Source organism: Mastigoproctus giganteus, chromosome 10, assembly GCF_048544385.1.
Source record: "Mastigoproctus giganteus isolate SK-2022 chromosome 10, ASM4854438v1, whole genome shotgun sequence".
In the NCBI taxonomy this organism is placed as follows: domain Eukaryota; kingdom Metazoa; phylum Arthropoda; class Arachnida; order Uropygi; family Thelyphonidae; genus Mastigoproctus; species Mastigoproctus giganteus.
Window position 1 is genome coordinate 220,331,703 of NC_143584.1, and position 20,781 is coordinate 220,352,483.

General features: G+C 37.5%; 1 protein-coding gene across 10 annotated transcripts in view; it reads right to left on the bottom strand.

The window, feature by feature from the left end:
* Positions 1–20,781, bottom strand: part of Synd (protein kinase C and casein kinase substrate in neurons protein Synd) — a 262,630-nt gene that overhangs the window by 185,722 nt on the left and 56,127 nt on the right. For 2 of the 10 annotated variants that reach the window (XM_090383320.1, XM_090383316.1), the window contains exon 1: positions 15,210–15,360. The exons of the other annotated variants lie outside the window; for them this stretch is intronic. The gene's annotated coding sequence lies outside the window, so the exon portion shown is untranslated. Of the gene's footprint in view, positions 1–15,209; positions 15,361–20,781 lie in introns of those variants that run through there. 10 annotated transcript variants of the gene reach the window in all.

Genomic DNA, 20,781 nt, shown 5'->3' on the forward strand with positions numbered 1-20,781 from the left:
ATGCCTCAGAAGCAACACAAACAAAATATAAGACCTACATAATGATAAATTGTTTCCATTCTGTAAATCACCCAGTCATAACTGTTAGAAAATAGTTTAAAAGGGTAGTGAGATGCTTTTATCTGTGTCTTAAGCCCAGCGAAGTTTGATGACGCAGTATTCTATCACCTTATCATGTTTTAATTTATTCTATTCACGACTTTAGTTCATTTTATCTTATATAAAAACACTCCGCTTTCATAGTTATATGTGGTCCTTTGAACCACATATAACTATGAAAGCGGAGTGTTTATATAATACTCATAAATACGAGTCAAATACTTATAAATTATATAATTTATTATTACTAGATTGTATGTATAGCTTAGCTTAATTTTCAGCACTCAGAGGTGAGTGCTGAAAATTAAGCTAAGCTATACATACGATCTAGTTATTACATTACAGCACATAAGGACTCCTTAAAATATCAAGAATAATTTATTATATAATACCTGTCTATACAATTCTTCCCGTATTTGACGTGAGGAATTCTTATGGGCCTCTTTCACAACGTGCCCGAGTTAGTCAGGCGAAGAAGGTTGCATGGTTTTTTTTCTCCCGGAAACTCGGGTTTTTCTTCTAATTTACAGACAATATGGCCTTAGTCGCTGATGCTCCTAAAACCCTACTACAACAACTCTTCACAGCCACAAAGTTCGCATACCCTAGTACTAAGATCCAGAAACATAATATTGTCCATATGATGCAAGGAAGTATTACGCTTTTTACTGCACCCACCCATAAATAGAAATAAATAATTATATAATATACAGTATATCTAACCTTAGAATTTACCCAGGCCGTCAGCCTCAACCACCCATGAAGGCAATTTATTCCAAAAGAAAAAACATTAAGGTCACCCGATAAGTTAATACATATACCCATATGTGTATTGTGTCTGTAAATTGCGTGTGCTCTCTGGTCAATTTACTTGTTTTGCTGAACGAAAAAACCCGTTTCTGGGAGAGAAAAAAAATCTTTCCATCTACGCCTGAGACCGACTTGCTGTCCTTGCCACTGAAATCTTCGGAAACTAGGTGGCAGGGCCTGCCACAGTACTTAAAAAATCTACTGGGTGCCTGACCTGCCTCCACGTGGCAAAGTGTGGGCAACAGTGGGTCCCACTAGGGGCCAACGGCTAAATGGTCAGAAGAACAAAAGAACATAACATTACACGCCATTTCACTTCTCACACTTTTAAATCTGTGGACTCCACAGAGTACTGTAATACAAATAGTATACAACGTGGAGATGGGGGAAACCCCTAGAGACGTCAGACAGCTAACACACTTTACACTTACTCCGGGACAACCACAGTCAGAGTTCACATGATAAAGAATGCAAGAAACAGCACCGTATTTAGCAGTTACGCGAGCTTTAACCATGATAACTAAAAGTGCATGTATTTATGCACCCTGGCGCCTGACCACTTGGATAAAATAGACAATCAGGTTGGTTAAATACCTTTTACAAAACCATGCTGAGTTTCCTTCAGAATTCTATTTCTATCTGTATGATCCTGTAATGCGGCTTGATCATTGCCTCCAAGATTTTGCTTACCACTGAAATCAGACTGACAGTTCAAAAGTTATCCACTTTATTCTTAGAACTGCCCTTGACGATATAACTACATTTCTCCGATTCAAAGGAATCTCCACCAAGTCCAGTAATCCCGTCATAAATTACCTTAATGGTTCAATGCATTCTTGTTACTGCCCTCAAAATTATTGGATATGTGCTATCAGCTCCTGAGGCCTCACTCACGTTTAAGTTTGAAAGTTTTTCTAATAAATAAGCATCTGAAATTTCAATATCGCTAAATTTCATGGTTTCTAGCTTCATCTCACCATGAAGAGTCTTTCTTCTTAAAATATCATGCAATGGACTGATGTTGGAGTAGAGCTTTAGGATCATCAGCGACTAAGGCAGTGTATACTGTCTGTAAAAAACTGCATGTGTGCTTTGATCAATTTGCTATTAGATGAACGAAAAACCTGAGTTTCCGGGAAGGAAACTATGCTACCCTCGCCTGAGACCGCCTAACTCGGCCACGTTGTGGAAAAAGGACCATAAAAATTCCTCTTGTCATCGACGGGACTCAAGTCTTTTCCATCCGGTATGGGGATGACGGCGATTCTATCAACCGTACTACCTACGAGGGCGCAATGGATTCCCATGTTACTGTTACATAAAACAAAAATAATTTAAGAAACAAAGGATAAAATAGTTTCTTAAACAAAAAACGGTAATAAGAATAAAATCATTGTGATATAATGATTTTACTTACGACTTTAGGGCATCCACTCCTCCTTCTGCTAACAGTTATCGCTGATTTCTATACTGATATGTTCGCCAGTGTTATTGTTGATAGATGCTCCACCTCTACTCTCCGCGTCTGCTCTGGCGTTCCTCAAGTGTCCCCCACTTGTTCTCTTTTTCATAGTATGCATAAATGACCTCTACTTTCGTCCGTCTCACCTTGGCGTTCAATGTCAATCAATTCGCTGATGATATCAAAATTTACAACGCCATCTTGCAGATTGCAGCTGTTTGCATGATCTCACTTCCACTGACAAATCTTATGTCAATCAATCACACTAAAAGTGTTTCTTGTAGTTTCTATTCTCGCCGTCTTAATCGCAAATCCATTCTCTTCTCCTACTCAATAGGTAATACAATATTACTTCCGTGCAAGAACACAATGTTCTCGGTCTATTCTTGATTCTGACCGCAACTTGCTCGATCATGTCAACCACACTGTTTCGTGCAATGCAGTCTCCAGGAATCATCAAAAGGTTTACACACGAGTTCAAATCTTGTAGTGTCATCATACAATTTTAAAAAACAGCTGGTACTCTACACCCTGGTTAACAGCATCGTTTGGTCACCTTATATCAGGAATTTCTCTCAAACAAATTGGAGTCTGCACAAGTCATCTTCACTCACTTCCTATGCTACCGTAAGTGTATATCTTATAATCGCAAGAAATACTCACACCTCTATAAGAGGTTCCGTTTATTACAGCTTGTTGTACGTGAGTAGAAGCAAGGACTGCAACTTATCTAAACTTGATTCATTCCAGAGTAGATTCACATTCCTTACTCCCTAAACTTAAAAATGTAGTTTAGAAAGTAAGGAATGTGACTTAGAGAGAAAAGTGCCTCCCTTTCAAATGTTTTCACTTCTTCTCTTCTTTCATCAAAGAAGTTTATGATAAACTTACATAATTTAGGTGTTCTCAATGTTATCATTATTATGCAATATATTCTTATCGTCATATTGAAATTGAAACTTTTCCATTGAAAAACTCTACTCTTGGTCAGATTTTACTGTTTGGGGACGCTGTTTCTCTTCCAGTGACGGTCACAGCACTTTGATTTAGGCCTCTTTAAAAACGGAAACTGTTTCTAAAGGCAACATCGACATCTAAAGGTCTCAATATAGGTTAACTGCTGTCTGATGATGGAACCAAACAGCTCCGAAACTGGCCACATCTGTGACTTGAGTTTAATGGATAACGGATTCGCCTACTGGGTGATCTTATCCGATTAAACACAATATTTAGAGAGAGAGAAAATCTTTATTGCAACTAAATGAATACAATGTACATATATAGATTTAAGAAGCTGCAATTGTCCCGTCACGGCCAACGGCTCACATCAGAATAGATAATTAGTTAATAGGTAATGCACACAGTAAAATTAAAAATGTCATTACACCTCTTCACATTACGCAGTATTAACTATATTTACAAGTTACATCATGCGGTTATATTTACAATAAAATTTACAATTTTATTATTTAAAAATATCTAATATACATGAATGACACTTCTCTGTCACACGAATTTTGTCGCGGCACAGGAGAGCTTGGCAGATGGTGTGGATGGCGCACGAACTTGTTCTTATTTGATTCTGGGATTGGAACGAGCTGCTAACACTTATTTCCTGTAGGTTTTATTGCTGCAAAACCTATGCAAGTCAGCGTCGAGGTGCTGTGTACTTCAGGTAGCATTTGGTTTGGGAGGAAGCGGTCTGAAATATGAAGCCTCCGATTCCTCGAGCAGAGCATCGGGGTTGACCGAAGTTCTGGCTTGGGTATTCGCCAGTAACACGAATCCCAAATGGACGGTGCTGAGATCTGACCAGTGATCATTTTAACTGTAGCTATCAGTCGTATTTCAATGATATCAGGCAGTCACTGCATCCCCAGTGAAGTAGCAAAGGCCATAGTTCTGTCCTGCGGTGGAAGACAAGCTTTCCGGTTAGCCCGTTTAAGTAGCCAGAATTCTGCAGCGACGATTGGTTTCTTCGTTGTAGTAGTTGCTGATGCCCACACTTCAGCAGCATAGAGGAGAGGAGAATAGATTACTGTTCTGATGAATTTCTTAATTAAACGAGGTTCCTTAACATAAATTAGTTGCTGTTTAGCTAGCCATCGGAGAGAGGCTGCTCTAGAAGTGAGCTTGTCTACATGAGCATGAAACCAAAGTTTTGGGTCAAATACTATTCCCAAATCCGCATGTGTAGGAGTGGTAGATATTACAATTCCATCGAGTATTCGGGCTGTTATTGTAGGGGTTGGTCTGAGAGAGAACACCATTAGTCTTGTTTTTTGTGGATTGATCGAGAGTCCATACCGTTTGAGGTAAGAGGCGACTGTCAGAAGCAACAGGCGTTAAAATTTTTATATCTGCATAGGTGATTATTTTCTCATTGTTACGGACAAGAGGCGCAATGATAGCTGTAAATAATAAGCCAGATAGGACTCCTCCTTGCAGAACACCAGCAGAAATTGCCTTCTTGTGCGATTGTCCATAGGCATCGACTACAAGTCGATGCCTATGGACAATCGCACAAGAAGGCAATAGAGGAGTGATGCTATGAACCAGAGGATATGAATGCTATCATAGAGGAGTGATGCTATGAACCAGAGGATATTACCTTGGATTAGATAGTGGTCTTCCAGTAAGCGGAGGAGCGCCGACACGTTGATGGCGTCAAAGGCAGCTTCAATATCCAGGTACGTGATTGCGAGTTCCTCTTGCTGTTCAAAGACGGACAATATATTACATATGGTTGCAAGGAGGTTCGTCACTGTGGATCGGTTTTGGATTGCGTAGTGGACCTGTGGCAGTCTATCTCCAAGAATCTGTTTCATTAAGGTGGGCAGAATAGTTTTTTCGACGATTTTCAGGAGCGTTGAGGAGTTAGATATCGGCCGAAAGTGCCTGGGTAGAGTGGGGTTTCGAACTTTTGGATGTGGTCTGACAAGGTAGCTGTTCCAGGTTTTAGGAAAATTTCTTGTGGTTAAAATTCCGTTGAAGATGGACTTGAGCGGTTGGAGGATGAATGGACTGAGGCATTTTACCATGAATTGAATTGTGCCACTTTGTCGGCCCCCCGCGGTTGCTGTTGCTGGAAAGGAGTTTATCGCTGCTGTCAGCTGGTATGTAGAGATGGTGATGGAATGCAAGATGTCTTGTTGTAATTCATTGTCGGGATATAAAAGAGAGTTTAGTTGATCTGCACGTTACTCCTGGTTGACTACACGAACAAATGGCGTTTCTATAGGTCCTAAACGTTGTTACCATCATTGGAGGGACAACAGCGGTCGACAATTAAACCTAAGCAAAGGTTTTATTATAAACGTCATTGATATAGTGCCCTGCTTCTTAGGCTCTTTAGTATAAAAAAAAAAAAAAAAAAAAAAAAAGCTGATAAGAACAGGCAATAATGTAATGGGAATTCTTTTTTCATTCGGTCCTCCTGACACTGGTGAACTCAGTTCAGACTAAAGGTCTTTAGAAAATCCTCGTCTAAGATGGGACTTGAAGGGAACAAAGAGTATCACGTTTATATAAAAAATTCTTCATTCTAAGCCTAATTTCCCGTTTGGTCTATTTTCGTTTGGTCGTTTCAGTTATTTGTCTCAAGGATTAACTCACATAGCAAGTTACTTTCGGCATTCCAGTTTGCCACTCCAACCTCTTGCTGGAGAGCTCCATCACCATACACTCCTAATTAAAATAACAGTAGCAGTCGAAGTGTTCTCCATTTTTTTTCCATCTCAGATATCCTATGAAGTATCTGTACTGCCTTCTGTCTCTTTTCCTTTTACACATGATATGATTTGCAACTTTCCTCACATTATTTTATTCCGTCCCTCATTGTGTCATTTTGTTATTAATATAAACACCTTATCGCCATGAAGTTAACGGGAAAAAAATCGGAACTATTCAATTGTAATCTACATTGTACTTTGTACTCGTTTATCTGTACAACCCCCACCGCCCGCGATCTAAGATGTCTTTTGTTATCACGTTTTGTCAGGACACTGATAAGTTCCCTTGAAATCAAAGGGAAAAGTCTGGAACGACTATAAAGAGATCCACAATCGTGACGAATCATACGTAAGACGACTGCAGAAACACAAAGTCTAATAAATTTAATTTGAATAGGTTGAAGTCTGTGGGAAAGATAACTGTACGAGCGATCAAATTATATTACACTAGTCAAAGACAGTAAGTAACAACTACATATACAAGATGATAGTCATTTTATGACATAAAAACGAATGAGGAGCCAGGTATTTCTTCCAGAAAGTTTTAGAACTGCAAAGGAAGCTTAAACCAGTTTAAGAACTGGACGTCATAGAAATCTTTCTTCTCCGTGGAGAAGAAAGATTTCCATGACGTTAGGAGAAGAAAGATCAGAGCGTATGATGCCTTATAGAATACAATAAAGAAGAAAAATTTAAAAATATGATTTTACTCATATTTGTCATTAACCATCCTTTATCAAAAGGATGGTTAATGACAGTAATTAAGGTACGTTACTGCAACAAGATCTAGAAAAATCAGGCAGATGGACTGAGAAATGGCAGTTGAAGTTTAACATTGACAAATGCAAGATACTGTATATGGGTAGCAGTAATCCAGATTAACGTACCAACTATGTGGTACTACACCCAGGTTAGTGGAAAATTGAAGAATCAGATATGAGATATGAAGTGAGCAGTGCAGACAGGCTGCCAGGACAGCTTATGGTGTTTTGTCAATGATATACACGAATTTTTCTGGCGGGTAAGGAGGTTATTGTCCCATTCTACAAGGCAATGGTTAGGCCATATCTTGAGTACTGCATACAGGTCTGGAAGCTTCATTTTAGGAAGGATGCAGATCTGCTGAAACGGGTACAGAGAAGGGCAACGAGATGGTTAGGAGAACAAATGGGTGCTCTTACCAAGAAAGCTTCAGTTCTGGAAATGCGAGGTGATCTGATTGAGGTGTTTAAGAGTTTGGATAGATTGCTGATGGCATTCTTCCTCATACTCATACTACACACGAGGAGGCAAAATTCAAACTGTCGGACAGATGAACGGAAGTTTGTTTTCAGCCATTGTGTAGTTGATCGTTGGAACAAACTTGGAAGAACTAGACAAATCGTTGAGCGGATGGATAGGTGATGTTGGAATTTCCCTCCCCCCCCCTTTACGTTTAATAAGCTTGCCTTCTTGCATCATTTTCTACTACTAATACTAAAATAAAAATGTAATAAAGGATATATACTCGTACATATAATTAGGACACCGGACCATAGCAATTTATAAAATTTTCATCCAACTCATCTCCGGTTTAAAAGAAAGTTCTGTGATTAATGAAAAGCAGTTAGACTTCATCTTCCACGATAACCGATAAAAAAAGGGAGTATTTTCATTCCGACTCATTTCTGAAGAGAATGGAACAGGAACAGAGAGGCAGTAAATAAATACAGATGTATACCTGTGATTTCAAAATTTCTTTGTACTTTGTACAGGACGATTAGATTTTCGAAGTCGAAAAACTTCTTTTAATGGATACAAAATATAGTATGACAGACTTAATTAATCGTGAACACTCCACAGGTTGGAGCTGTTTCAAAAGTAAAAATAAAAACCAAATATCAAAGCGTCATTAATGGATAGATTCGATCAGCACTACATATCTTGTTTACTTTTAAGTGCAATAATTTCTCTTCCACCTTCCTCTCAGTTTCTAGAAAATCATTTAATTCCAAATCGATATTAGACTTCTAATCTTCATCTCTGAAAAACTTGTGCATATCAATGCAAACATATATTTAGTTTGTCAGCAACCTGAATAGAATCATCAATAGTTATGCCATTCATATCTAGAGGGCCAATGTGGTGCATCTCTTTCCTTCCAGTGTTAACGTATGCAAATAATTCCTTGCTACTTTTCTTTACACTCTGAGCCAACGACTTCTCATAACATGTCTTAGCATGCCCAACTCGCTCTCCTGGGTGATTTGATTACAGAGGGTTTATATTTACTAGGCTTCTGTGTCCAATTATAATCAGCCCATGTATTTTTCTTTTCTGCCACTAAATTCATCAGCCATTCATTTTCCGGAATAATATCTCTAGGTATAAAAAAAAAAAAAAAAAAACTTAGGATCTTCCTAGATCACTTCCGTGAACAGTTCCCATTTACCGTGTGTATTTTGTACATGTTAATGATGTAAAAAGAATTACATATCCAACGGCTCGCAAGAACGATGAACACATTCAATGGGTAATAGATCTGATCCATACACATGAACAGTGAAAATCGTTTTATATACAGTAGTTCGACTGTCCATACGATTTCCATGAATATGGTTTCATAAATTTTCAGAAAAAAAAACAGCACAGAATAGCAATTTGTTCTCCATCTTTCAAGCAAAATTCAAGTCGACCTTTTCAGAAAATTGCAACTCGTTATGAAACAAGATTGTTTCAATATGGTTCATCGAACAGTTTGCCCATAATGCGCCAGTTTATATGACACTGGAAGTGATTTCTATTATAATAATACCAATCCGGCTGAAATCCCGATTGAAAATGCACTGTAAGGTGCGATCAAAAAGTTCAGTGGACAGACTTATTACATGCTCATCTATACATAATAATAACACATGAATTACCCTATCTATGTGCAGTCAGTCTGAATTTCCGCGCGCTGAATAGATGTTGTGTGGGTTTTGGCGATGCTATTCTCATTTTAAATGAATGATTTTAATGAGCCATGATGCTATGCGTCGTTCAAAGACTTTTCAGTGATTGGCCATGTTTCAAGAGAGCCGCTAGTGCGTTGAAGATGATTTCCTCATTTGGCCGCCCTCCTTCGACTTCAAAACCAGATTAAATCACTCGTATTCGTAATCTAATCAGGATCGACGTTTACCTATCACGCGAAGTTGCCAGTTAAATTGGTATTTCGGATGGGCTATATCAATCAATTTTAACATAAGATTTGGAAATTAACGCGTTTCAACCACGTTTGTGCCTCGTATCCTCACTGATTAACACAGAGAAAGCGTCTCGCACGTCAGAATTTTTTTCAATGGGTTGCCGCTGACAGTTATTTCCATCATTACGGTGACGAACCATGGGTATATGACTGTAATACAAAAACAAAGGCCCAGTTCTCAATGGAAGATTCGTCGTCTTCAAGGTCTAAAAAAAGCAAGCAATCTTGATCAAATGTGAAGGTTCATACTCAGGAAACGTACGTAAATGCAATAGTACCCCGAGGATACGGATGCATGGTTGGCTTTGGGGACCCCTTCTTTTGATATAGCTACATTATAACCATCTAAGAAATGTTTTGAGGACCCTTCCAGGTTGGGTCCAAGTGCGCCGCATCAAGTCCCCATCCCCTTGCAAAAGGGGATGGGGACTTGATGCTTATCGGATTTTTTCGACTCGCAGGTCCTGCATAATCAAATGGTGAACCAGGAATACCACAAAACAATTCTTCGGCAATATGCTTCGGAGAAAACGATCAGAAAAGCGAGCTTTAGGGTAACTGGCGCCTACAACGTAACAACACCTCCTGCATTCGGCGACTTTCGCTCAAGAATTTCTTTCTAAGCAATTCATCACTATGGTCAACCACACTCACAGGATTTAGCTTCCTACGATTTGTTTCCCAAGTTAAAAGCCCCATATTGAATGGGGAAATTATTCAGATCGCGACACTGGAACTATTAGCAATTTTAAAAAGAGTTTTTCAGGAATGCTTCCAGAAGTTGAAGAAACGTTGGAATTGGTGTATTACCTACTTAGAAGGAGAAGAGAATCGAGGATCCTACTTCAAAGGAGATCCATCCGAATAGCCAATAAACTTCGTCAATTCTCAAATATTAGTTCCCGGAACTTTCCGATCACACCTCGTATATTTTCAAGAGCAGCTGATGTCCAGTTTTCACTGACATTCCACTTAAATTTCCGAAAGCTGAGAGAGAGAGAGAGAGAGAGAGTATTCATGTCAAAATAAAACAATGCAGTCCAGTTTGTTTAATATTAATGCCATTGTTCGTTCAGAATTCATCTATGAGCGCGTAAAGGTTAATTGAGTTTCTTATTTGAAAACGCTGAATCACCTTATTTGAAAATCGCTATACTGAAGCAAAAAGGAAGACCTTTGATCAAATGCACACCTCATAACGTGCTTCCTGTTATTTTCCCTTTTCACCTTCGGTGAAAGGTTGAAAAAGAAAATAATTTCTGTGGCTTATATATTAATTAAAATCAATGTGACGAGTGTTTCTGAAGCACTTTTCAACAAAGTTCAAAAAAACCTTTTCGGTAATGTAAAATACAGATAAATGTTCAATAACGCACAAGGATAATAAATGAATCTTATTACTTTGTCGTCGGGCTTCATAAAACAACTTATATGACAAAAGTTCCCCGTTCCTATCCAAGGTTTCTGCAACAATCCAATGCAAATTTGTTGGGTTCCTACAAATGATACCCTCCACTTTCGTCAACCATGAACTAGAACACATTAGAGCATGGTAATTTCTTTTTCTTCCTCAATTATGGAACAATAGCCATAGCCAGCATGCACTTGGTTCCCATTTTTATATTTAATACGAGAATTCAAATTAAAAGGACAAAAATTATCATCCGTTTCCTTATGAACACTCTTCCAAGCTGTCAACTACGTTAATTAGCATTCAGTAATTTCATAATTGGTCGCCGAGTGGAGTGATGGTTGTCCGTGCTGAGTTAAATCATTCATTCAAATTGATCAGACAGGCGCCAACAGAACTATAAAAATACAAACAAAGAAAAAGTTGAATGCAACTTCCCGTTCAAACAGAATTTTTCTTTTCACGTTATTTAAAAATTTCCCCCTCTACAGGTGGCGGTTTTGGCAATTTCGTTTTTTTTTTGTTTTGTTTTGTTTTCAATGAATTAGCATATCCCACTGAAACCTAAAACGAAAATCTTATAAATTAGTCGCAATGTTTTAAAGCAAATAAACTTACTTTCACATTAATAAGGCGAATGATTCATGGATCTATATATAAATTTCTTGGAGTTTAGATTTTCTGGTCTGAGAATTTATCGTCAGTAATAAGGCTACGCTGCTGAAATGGCTGAATGATTATTTGGTACGGACATGATGCGTCACTGTATCCTATTTGTGTATTGTACGCTCTAAGGCTGGTTTATTTGTGTCCCGGTGATAAAACCAGGAGAAAATTCCGGGAGGATGGGGGGAAAAAGATTAAAGTTAATATGTGCGAGACCCTGGGTGAACATTCTGATTTTAATCTTTTTTCAGTGAATTTCGAAGAAAAATTAATTTCGCTGATTACTGCATTACAAGATGATTTTTTTTATCCGCATTATCTATTTCCTATATTTCTGACTTCAATTTTTTAAAAATATTTTTGAATATTAAAATGGGGTGAAGTTTCTGTTCTATGTAATGTGCGCAATAAGCAATTTCAGTTTCAGAAACAGAAAGTTTCAAGAACTGTCAGTGTTTTTAGCGTTCTAAGCAAAAAGGTGATTTAACATCTGATTAATAAGGACAGATATGAATATGATATTCAGATATTATTATTAGCCATATGGTGCAAGGAAGCCTGAGGCTTGTGCTGCACCAGCAAAAAAAAAAAATTCACGAGTTACCCTGAGAGAGAGAGAGAGAGAGAGAGAGAGAGAGAGAGAGAGAGAGAGAGAGAGAGAGAGAGAGAGAGGAATCACCAAGAAAGAGAAGAATGATGATATCCAGCTCAGGACCCTGGGTTTGCCAAGCCCATACCAACCAGATGTGAGCCCCTGGAGTTATTCTTTGGGGGATATCTGATTACACACAAAGAAAGGAAGAAAATCGGAAAAAAAATATATTACAATTGGAACATTAGAATGAACAATCCAGTTGACCTTTGAATTTCTTCAAACTGTCAGCTTGAACTACTGCGGAGGCAACTTATTCCAGTACTCAACAACTCGCTGGCTAAAAGAAAACTTCCTACAATCTAGTCTAAACCTATAATTTGAATTTATGCCCTAGTTCTAGAAGAATTTGGAATACTTGGACAGAGTATTCCAAATTGGTTCTTTATAACAGTGAAAATTCCGCCTTCGTTCACTTTACTGACCCCTCTCGGAACCTTATAAACCTCAACCAGGTTCCCCTCTAAGGTGCCTGGTTACCAAGCTCTGTAGCCCACATAATCGAAGTCTCCTCGTACGGTTGCCCTTTTGCCGATCTCACCATGCGAACTGCTCGTCTTTGGGCCTTTCAAGAAGCTTAATGTCTTTTTCAGAGGTCTCCATTTGTACTTGGACATAGTGTTCCAAATGCAGTCTTACAATTGCCTTATACAGTGAGATTATGACCTATCTCTACAGAATATTTTCTATTTATATTCCCGCACGACACCCAAGTCAGTAGAGTTTACAATAAATCGTCAATACAAATATTTATCGTATTTAATAGTCATGGGCTTGAACCCCGGTCCACTCAAGGAACGCGTACTATGCACTCTCGCTCCTGACCACTGGGCTACGTCAGGCTTTGCTCGATAAACAATCGATGGGACACTTTGGGCTTTCCTAGCCGCGTGGAAAGGGATCTTCATATGCGATAGGGTATGGCATGAAGATCCCTTTGTTCCTCTACTATTTTAGATTCAAACCTACAAGGCATATAAATTACTTTGGGGTTGCTATTTCCCAAGTGTAAGACGTTGCATTTTGCTGCTATTATTCTAATCATTCTTGAACCTGTTCAGGTCATCCTGAAGGAGCATTGTTTGGCACCGATCATTAATGACTCTCCCAATTTTAACGTCGTCTGCAAATTTTGACATCACGCCCTTTACCCCTCCGTCGAAATCGTTTATGAAAATCAGAAACAACAGTGGTCAAAGAACAGATCCTTGCGAGATTTCACTTGGCATTACACTAATTTGAAGAATATCCATTAATCACAACCCCCCTGCCTTCTGCCCTGCAATCCCTGTGTTCAATAGTCGATTTCATATTCTGAGGGCTGATAAATCCTAATTAATAGAGAATCTCTCTCTCTCTCTTGATTTGTCCAGTTTTCCAGTTTAGGCTTGCCATGTTCGGGTCCCTGATTTGGTTGTCTACGAGTCTGGAATGAGAGGGAAAAACTTAATTTCCATTCCATTTTGAGACGAATATATCATTGTATAGTATTAATGCTTTTTAGAATGTAACTCCAAAACTAATACTTGTATCATGAGCCACAATGTTTTAAACCAGGGGTTCTCAACCAAAGAGGAATTTTAGGGTTTGGGGGGGGGGGTGTTGGGAACACAGATTGACAGCCTCAAACTGTTGGAATATTGATCTTTCTAAAAACTACAATTCTACAGATTGTGTATAATCCACAGGGCATCACACTTTATTGGATGTCACATATTAAATTAAAAATAAAGATAAGTATTTCACTTTTTTATCTGTGGAAATATTCCATTTATAGTTATATTTGACTTTTTCTTGTTTTTTATGCACTTGGAGCCTTTTGAGTCAGACAATCTTGGAAAGGGGAATAACATTCTGACATATGGTGAAAAGGGGCATGGGGCAAAAAAGGTTGAGAACCACTGTTTTAAAACGTGTCCAAGGTGGTCAGTTTCGAGAAAGGATTGGGTGCTTTCTCTCGAAATTCGGGATTTCTTTCACGCGCCAAAACGGATTAACAGACCATAGAATACACAAGGTAAGTCAAAAGTAGCTTCACACACATGTCTTATAACTTTTATATTTACACAAAAGAAACGTTGTTCGGAGAAAATTGGCCGAACACAAAGTTCCAGCGGAAGTAACTGTTAAACCATTTCGATATGACTTCCAGTAGTAAAACGGTACGGTACATATCCAGTGGCAGCCCCTTGTCAGACGAGCTGTAATATTGTTAGTGTAACTGTGTCGATGATCGCTGCAGTGATATTTTTTTTCTTTAAGTCGTTCACATCCGCCACAAGGGCAGGGGCGTCGACAGCCAGCACGGAGTCTGGGGCAAACATCCCCTCTAGGCTAGTGTACCTTTCCCATAGTGGTCTGGACCACTCCAATTACAGGCCCTGGAAAGCTGACCGGCCTGTCCCCCCTCCTCTCGATGCTCCTGCGTAAGAGAAAAAGGCGAATAGTCCTTATTGGAGTGAGGGAGTATAGTATTGTTGGAAGTGCACATTGTTATCGGGATCAGTTATTTTTAATTTTTGTTGACGGTAGATTCCTCACTTAAACAGTTTCCTCATTTTCAATAAACTTGCTGCTCTTCTTATACCAATCGTAGTTCGAATGTCCGCTGAGTGGAATTTTAACAAACCTTGTAAGAAATTTCCGCTTAACTTGATCCGTAAACTTCGTTTCCTCCATTCAAAAAATACATTGTGCTCTTTCTGTATCAGTATTATGTCGTAATTTCTGAACACATTTACCTTACAGCATCGCCGGCGCTGGCCACTTCAGCAATTAATAACAAATAGCATAAAAATTCCACATTTATCTATTTTTACCACCATGTTGATTGTAGTGAACACATTTGCAAACTTTTAAAGTTTGCAAGCTATTTTCACGCTTTTGAAATTGTCCGGATTTCACACGTCTCAGCTTTACATATCACATGACTAGGCAGAATTTAAATAGGAAAGTATTAGATATTTCTGGATTTTTCAAAATTTATGATAATTTAAAAATTCCATTTCTATAATACTAAATAATCTATACTTTTTCTTCGACCTACTCAACATAAAATTTGTCTTGCCGTATCTTTAATAATATTGTTGATTTTTTTTTTTTTTTTTTTGATTCGTTTATGAACAATTAAAAATAAATAAATAACTTACGTAGTTTTAATTTGTAATCCGTTCTTGGATGACACATAAAAGTGTTCATCTGCTAAATCCTGAGTCTCTTCAAGCAATCGCTATTGATAACTTTAGTTTTATGTTTCATTCAACTCGAAGTTTTAACAAGTTTTTACACATTTCTCTCTATAATAAGGCTGTTAACTGTCACTCAGTAAATATTTCCTGGTGTTCATAACTGGCTTTTTCCTGTTTGCAGATGGCAATTTTCTACCCCTCTTTTACTCCCCCTAAAGAAACCAGTGTCAAGTCCAACATTATCCTCCTTTCAGAGTTTACACTCAGAACAGGTTTCATTGATATAGATGTTCAAATATTCTTGGATCTGCGCCAACACCATTTAAATGCGCTACCATATGACCGTCTTCATAGTAAATAAGAAATTGTTTCATAATAGAATAAGAAATAGAGCAAAATAGATGCCACTGCCAAACGACATTCCACCTCAAGATCAACGTAAAAAATAATGATAAAAATGCTTTTATATTGAGATAAACTTAAATTTAGGATAACTAAAGGCACACTCGAAACACAGTATCTTGCATCCTCATAATAATTAACATAAGCTAGACTTTTTCTTCGCAATTGCAACTTAAATTATCTACAAGAAAGTAAGTTAGACTTCACTCTCCCCTGGTGTCCAAATCAAGGAAGTGTGTGGTAATGTCGCCACCTGGCGCAATTAACTCATCAGAACAATTTTTTTCAAAAATTACATTAAGAATGTGAGATAGGAATGTCAGAAAAGGATGCTTAGTACAAATGTGAGATACTTTTATAAATCTGAAATAAAACAAAAAGAAAAAAAAAAAGATTTGTTTTATCAATTTGATAAAACTTCAATTTAATACTATATTGAGTAAAATACATTATCCACGATTTCATTTTTGTACATTTGCCAAGCACATTAGTTACAATAACTTGCTAAACTGGTTACAGACTACGTTTCTGGAACAACTACATGAATCCATCATCAGGCCAAAAAAATGAGATTTAGTTCTAATCAAAATTAATTAAAATTTAAGGTAATGTCTTCTTCATTTTATAATTTGATATTCTTTATAAAAGTAGAAAACGCTAAGATTATCCTCCGATCAATTACAGGTTTATCTAATTAAATTCAGCATTTAAAAACTCGACTATTTCTCTCGACTATTTGGTTCTGGAGGAAAAACGTCCAAGTTAAGAGCAAAAAGGTATTCTGAAATCTGAGAATTAAGAACACCACCATGTAAAGTTTTGTAACCAAATGTTAACTTGCCTTCTCTTGGATAACAGGAATTAAAAATACTGTATACTCATGGTGCAGAATTTTATATCGAGCTAACGGGTCGGTCGCAGAGGCCTTGCGTTTAGAGGGATCCCATATTTCACCTGATGACAGTCATATAATTAATAAAAGAATGGTATTTTTTTCTCTTTCGTACTTATAGTATTTACAGTATTAAAATAACGTTTCATTTCAGGTAAGTTCGATTATCAGACAATATGCCTAAAACCTCTACCGTAACTCAAGAACTCTAGGACTCAAGAAGCGTTTACCAAATCCTCACTATGTGCACAGGGAATAATGGGATTAATCTACTGACACGATATTTTGGTACAGCGATCTAGAATATTCGGAAAAAAAAAAAAAAATCCTGAAATTTTGAAAAACGGAACTGGACCTAAAACCTCCCCAGGGATCAACGATATATATACGTTGGTCCCTGGGGAGGTTTTAGGTCCAGTTCCATGAACTAACAGAACATACCCAAAATTTGGTGTCGATGAAATTTTTCTTATCGAGTGATATCCAAACATCCGAAATACACTTCCATTTATGCATATAGAATTCAAAATTTACGCAAAATGCAAATCGCCATATTTCTCATAGTTCGATTTTAATGAAATTTGGAATGGTTCAACAAATCTTTTTAAAAAAACAAATACAAAATTTCATGAAAATTCTCCACTCAGAGTCCAGTTGTTGCATGTGGACAGATGGATGGATACGGTAAAAACAATAAGCCCTTTAATGATCTGAGAACCGCCCTAAACAAAGCAAATGTTTCTACTTCTGCAATAGAGTAAACAAAATTAAAAATATTTTCGATTTATTTCTCTAATGGTAAGGCATGTATTGTTGCGCACACATCCTGGGAGACTGAAAGAGCTTCTAAACAATACATAAATTTATTCATTTTGTAGAACTAGTGACATTACGTTTCTTGTACAGTTGTTGGTGTTGCAGCGTATCAACATCTTAGACCATAATGTGACGCACAAAAATTATGCAAGAAATCGTTAGCAATCGTGCAGACAATTTGAAGAGTATTAAAAAAACATAATTCAATAAGTCAATTATTTAAGATATTAAATAATTGACTAATAGCTTAGCAATAGCTTGATATTTAAAAGTAAGTATGGGAAAATTTACAAATCGTAATTAGCATTAGCATTAGTAGAGGCATTTGATGCAAGAAAGCAAGCTTATGCAGCATCAGCCAAAAAAAAAATAAATAAATAATAAATAAATAAATAAAAAATAACCACTTCCACTTCACCCCTCTGTTCGTTCGAAATACCTGTCCAGCTGAGCCTTAAACTTATTTAGGCTATCAACTTCCACGACAAGGGATGGAAGTCTATTCCAGCAACCAACCACCCGCTGGCTAAAGGCAAATTTCCTCACGTCTATCCTACATCTGTCTTTCCTCAATTTGAATTTATGCCCTCTCAGGTGATTATTCTGAGCAAGAGGAAGAATCCCATCAGCATTGAGCATGCTCAAACCATTCAAGGCTTTATATACCTCTATCAGATCGCCTCGCCGGTGCCTAGTCTCCAGACACTGTAATTTGCAAAACGTAAGCCTTTCTTCGTAAGAGCACCCATTTGTTCCATTCACTAATCTTGTTGCCCTTCTCTGTACTCGTTCCAGCATCTCTACATCCTTCTTGAAATGAGGCCTCCAGACCTGTATACAGTACTCTAGGTGCGGTCTGACCATTGCCTTATACAAGGGAATAATCACCTCCTTATCCCTGCTAGAAAAATTCCTATATATCATCGAGCTACTCTTGCAGCCCGTCTGCACTGCTCAGAAAACTTCATATCTGCCTGCACAACCACCCCCAGGTCCCTTTCATTCTCTACTACTGTCAGTGTAGTACCACAGAGTTGATACGTTGCTCTGGGGTTGCTGTTTCCCATATGTAGTACTTCACATTTGTCAATGATAAACTTCATTTGCCACCTCTCAGCCCATCTGCTCAACCTTTCCAGATCCTGTTGCAGTAGCATAGTGTCAGTAGTGTCCTTGACAACCCTGCCAACCTTCGTATCGTCTGCAAACTTGGACATTAAGCTTGATATACCATCATCAATATCATTTATAAATACAGAAAACAATTACTTATCAACTTTTTGTAGAATGAAAAAAACTTCAGACAGACAGAAAGTTTTCAGTGAATCTTGATTATTTCTAGCGTTTTGAAGAACGGGAGATCATATTGTTAACATGATCACCAGTGCGCTGGATGTAAAATGAAACTAAAGAAAATACCTAGTTAGGTTAAAATACCTAAAAAATACCAAGAGAAAGTCAAACAAAGTTTTTAACGCATCTTGATGATTTCTAGCTTCTTGAGGAACGGGAGATCATTTTGTTAATATGATCACCCGGATGCCCTGGATGTAAAATGAAACTAGAGAAAATGCCTAGTTGGTAATGGAAAACTGATAAACTCGTACATTTCCAGTTTCGTTGTTAAACTTATAACCGTAGGGAAATCAGATACTGGTGAGTTTATGTAATATATATATACATTCGGCATGCTTAGAAATACTAAGATGCATATATGTAAGAAACAATTACTGACTGTATCAAAGTTTTGTAGGGGGGTGTATATTCATTAAAAGCAGAGATGAATTTAAAGTTTCACATTATCGGCAAACAGAAATGTCTAAGCATTAAATTTACTAATACAGAGTGGAACACCATCCATGCAGATTAAAAATAAAAGAAGCTCCAACGGAGAGTCCTGAGGCACTTCAACAAAATAGGAAAAGATTTTAATCTTATATGCATAATTTAATTTCTGTGGTCAATTTTCGGTTCATCTATGCAATTCTTATGACAACTTGAAATCTGGGAAAATCCCAAGACCAGACACGGCTGAAGTACCCAAGGTTGTCGGACTTCGGAATTTATTTTCAAAAGTGATTACAGTTCTAAACGGTACTTTTACATTTTGGTGATGCGGAAATTTTGATAAATCGAATAGCAATACTGCTATATGCGCGTATTATTCTGTAATTCTCAATCAGCGTATATCTCCATTCCAAGTTCGAACCAAATTTATTTGTACGTCCCTGAGTACCGTTACGTTCATCTACCAAAGCAAAGTATTATGCAGTTTCCTGCATAAATTACTGGCGACCTAAAGCGTTAGGCAACGAAGTGTTTCAAACCAACTCACCCACATAAAAAAAAATAATCTGTATGTCAAGTGAAGAGAGTAAAAAATAAAAAAAGCTGTTTACGTTCCACGCCAGCAGTTTATAAATCTCCATTTATGAAGCAGGCCGGAATCCAATACTGCTCTCAGATATTTGAAGAACTCTTACAACGCTGTCCTACTTTCAATGGGAAGACTTTCAAGCTCTTCCGCTCTATTGTTAGCGTTAAAAAAAAAACAAGTGATATTCATTTAAAGCTTACTTAAAAAAAAAGTAAAAAAAAAATACGATTTGCAGTATGATAGTGTTCGGGTCTATATAATTAATGATACTGAATTTACTGGGCCTAAAATTTAATGACACGTGGGAAGTGACACACGTTTAGAACCAGGTGAACTACAGGGTGCGCTATATAGATTGAAGAGTTCGAAGGGTGTAGCCTGATACTGTTTGAAATAAATGAAGCATGCATCTCCAAATGGGCATAACACGAAACAACTGCGTACAAATGAACCGTCTACGCATGAATACGAACAAACGGGTATCTACAAAAGCGTCCTTACAACTGATGTAACATAATAACAGGTTTTTATTTCCGTGATGAAATCGGCTGTTTACAAGTCGAATGTCAGAGGTGGGAAATCCTTGATGGTTTAAAACTGTTTCCACTTTTTCCCTACTGTGAACCCACTGTTCAAGTATTAAAGGATGTCAGAAATACGTTTTCATTCTTTAAAATGTCAGATCAGAAGAGAAAACAGATCAAGAAACATTTCTGGATGTTTTTTTTTTTTTCTGAATAGGCAAAATCTGATTTGGAAATGTTGAAATTCGTAACCCCTGGCATAGTGCCGTGAAGGGTTTTGTAAAGTCATGGTACATGCGTGTACCTGTGCATCTAACAATAAAGAAAATATTTAATTTCCAAACAATCCCATGACATGCAACTAAACTACACATAAATCTCCAATTGTAATATAAATACGACGGTTGTTCAAGAGGCAGTGGCAACACGCTAAAGAAAATATTTAATTTCCAAATAATCCCATGACATGCAACTAAACTACGCATAAATCTTCAATTGTAATATAAATACGACGGTTGTTCA